This window comes from Orycteropus afer, unplaced genomic scaffold (genome assembly GCF_000298275.1).
Source record: "Orycteropus afer afer isolate SDZICR_OR568_19922 unplaced genomic scaffold, OryAfe1.0 scaffold00002, whole genome shotgun sequence".
NCBI classification, from domain to species: domain Eukaryota; kingdom Metazoa; phylum Chordata; class Mammalia; order Tubulidentata; family Orycteropodidae; genus Orycteropus; species Orycteropus afer.
The window spans coordinates 33,336,164-33,339,738 of NW_006921589.1; positions in this window are offsets into that span (position 1 = coordinate 33,336,164).

The following is a 3,575-nucleotide window of genomic DNA, read 5'->3' on the forward strand; positions in this document are numbered from 1 at the left end:
TAGTCAATCTGGTTCCTGTGTGTTCCATCTGATGAAGTCCACATGTAGAGCCACCATTTGTGTTGTTGAAAAAAGGTGTTTGCAATGAACAAGTTGTTGGTCTTGCAAAATTCTACCATACGAGTTCCAGCATTATTTCTGTCACCAAGGCCCTAGTAGACACATAATGTGCAAAACCTGGAGACAATAATTTGGGTGAGGGAGAAGGTTAAAACATTATTTTAAAAAATTCAGATACTGATGTTGGGTAAGATTTAGGAACTGATTATTAAACAAGTGGTTTCACACAGACAAAACGTGGTATCTCCCTAAAATCACCTTTTTTGCTTCTCTTACCAAACATTTTGAAGAAATAGTCTGTTGGCTTTTTTTCTTTGGCTACTTTTTCTCTGTTCACTCCCCTCACCCTGACTTCATGAGAAAATACTTTCTCAGAGTTCTTTCCTGATATTATTGTCAAATCCAGTGATTGTTTTCAGTCTTCATTCTCTTTGCCTCTTCTGAGCATTTAATGTTACTTCAAAAACCGAACTGCTGCCGTGGAATCTGTTCCCATATATAGTGTTACCCATCTCCTTAAAACTTTACTCCAACTATCCTGCTTATCTGAATAATAATAACAACAAAAACCCAAACCCATTGCTGTTGAGTGGATTGTGACTCAGTAACCCTATAGGGTTTTCAAGGCTGTAATGTTTACGGAGGCAGACTGTCACATCTTTCACCTGTAGTGGAACTAGTGGGTTCCCATTGCCTACCTTTTGGTTAGCAGTCCAGCAGCTTAACCGCTGGGCCACCAGGCACCCCTCTCTGAATACTCCTTCTATTTGGTGACTCATTTTTCTGTTCTCCCACCTTTTATCTCTTTAGCCATATTTTTCTTCTCTGGCAGTTTGATATTCCTAGGGATATAACTTTCATCTCAATTTAGAAGGTCCCCCAATTCATTTACTAAATAATTAAACATCTTTTGAGTCCTGGCTCTGTGTTAGTCCAAACTGAGTGTACAGCAATGAGATAGTCCTGAGGCAGGAAAGAACCTGATGTGTTGGAAGAACAGGAAGAAGCTAGTGTGACTAGAGGTTGATGGGAATTGGGAGGAGCATGGGGAGGAGAGAGAGGTAGCAAGAGTTAGATCTCTAATCCCAGACTTTCTCTTAAAGGCCCAATCCCACAATCTGGCATCTCCCCTGCAATGCCAACCTTAAGAGTCTTGTTATGTGCCGTCAAGTCAGACCTGACTCGTAGCGAGCCCTCCTTGGGTTTCTGAGGCGGTATCACTATGGAAGTAGATTGCCCAGTCTTCCTGACTGGTGGGTTTGAACCGCCAGGCTTCTGGTTAGCAGTCAAGTGCCTTAGGCACTACGCTACCAGAACTCCTTTAACACTCCTAGTGCTATCAACACTCTTAGTGCTATTGATTACCCTTCCCTCAAAATTATTCTTCTAACTTCTAAATTTCTATTATATCCATAATGCTTCACTAACCAAAATAATAGCTACATTTAAATAGCATGTATGTATATGTGCCAGGCACTCTTTTGAGAACTCTGTTAACTCATTTTATCCTCAAAACTACCCTAATATTAGTCCCATTTTAAAGATAGGGAAATAGGCAGAGAGAGGTCAACTAACTTGCCCAAAGTCAAAGAGCAAGTAAGTGGAAGAGTGGACTTGAACCCCAGCAGTGTTCTAACCACTAGAATACACTGTCTCACTACCAAGGTTTTATTTATTTATTCATTCAACAAATATTTGTTGAAATAGAGACTACTTGGGGTATACCCCACTGCCATGGAGTCAATTCTGATTCATAGTGACCCCCATTGGGTTGGACTGTCGACCTTCTGGTTAGCAGCCAAATGGCTTGTGCATTATGTCACAAGAGTTCCTTACTTGGCATATAGAGGTGACAGTTCAGACCCATGCCCTCACGAAGCTTATTTTTTATTTTTACAATATTGCTTAAATCCTTTGTCTTTTCCTGGTACCATCCTGATTTTGGCCTCTATGACCTCTAATTAACTGGAACTTAAGCAATAACTTCCTAACCTTTTCTCTGCACTTCTAGGGTAATCTTCCCAAATGCAACCTGAATCATTTCATTGTTTAAAAGCCTTGGTTTGCACTGAAAACCACCTTTACTTCCCATTACACAAGTGGTTTTTAACCTGTCATTAACATCTTTTGTAGGGTGTGCACCAAGTAATTTTTGACTGGAAACTGTATTAAAGTTAACACATCATTTTCTAAATAATTTCTTCTTATTGTAAATTATACATGAACAAAATTTCTGAATTAGAGCAGATTAAAGGTTATTTCTCTTATAAGATCATTCTTACTCACTTGCATTCTGATCATGTTCCTGAATGGGAGGCAGGTGGGGTTATTGGGAATTGTACATGGCAGGCAGCCTATCTTATCTATGCTTTTGGGTGTGGACATGGGAGTAGGCTCAGCACATGGGAAATGTCATTTATAAACTGTATCATGGTATAAAACGGGTTCTGAACAACTGAATTCTGCTGTAGTGAGACTGGGCACACTGTGTCTTCTGTCTTATTTGGATGTCTTTCCCTTATCTTCTATTGTCAAAATCCTCCTTACTGTTTTAAGACTTATCTCAGTTACTTCCCTTTCCCTTAAGCCTTTCCTAGTCACTGTTCACAGCTGATGTGAATATATTCCCCTTCTGAATTTACTTTACCCTTTGTACTTCTTTTCTGATATTTAATCTACTTTTGTATTGGTGTCCCTGCATGGTGCAAATGGTTAACGGCTACTAACTTAAAGGTGCTTGGTTTGAGTCTACCCAGAAGAATGGCCGGGCAATCTATTTCCGGAAGAAATAGCATGGCCCCTGTGCAAGGATGACATGCAAATTTGTAAAACGTTCCATATTTAAACAACCAAACAAAACTCTGTGGAGCACAATCCTACCCTGACACATATGGTGTTGCCATGAATTGGAATTGATTCGAAAGCAACTGGTTTTGTATTTATAGTTGTCTTATCTTTTCACCTAGGAGCCTGGGGGTGGTGGTGCAGTAATTAGAGGAGTTGGCTGCTAACCAAAAGGTCAGCAGATCGAACCTGCCAGCTGCTCCACAGCAGAAAGATTTCTATCCTTGGAAACCCCATGGGGCAGTTCTACTCTGTCCTATAGGGGTCGCTATCAGTTGGAACCTACTCAAAGGCACCTAGCAAAAACATGTTCAGCTTGACAGCAGTGGGTGGGTATCTTTTCACCCATACTGTAATTCTTGATGGCAATGGCTATTTCTTACTCATTTTAGTACTGCTCAGTGTGTAGCAAGCAGCATGTTTTAATACGTATGGAATGAATTTGATAAAGCTGTGCTTTTATTATAACCATAGTTCGATCGTGGAGGAGAAAGAAGGGGACAGGGAAATTGAAGGAAGCTGATTTAAAGAAGGGGACAGGGAAATTCAAGGAAGCTGAATTTTTTTTTTTCCAATTGTGATTTGGGTGAAAGTTTACAGACCAAATTCACTTACCGTACAGCAGTTCACATACACTTTGTCTCATGACATTGAGAGCTGATTTTCTTTTT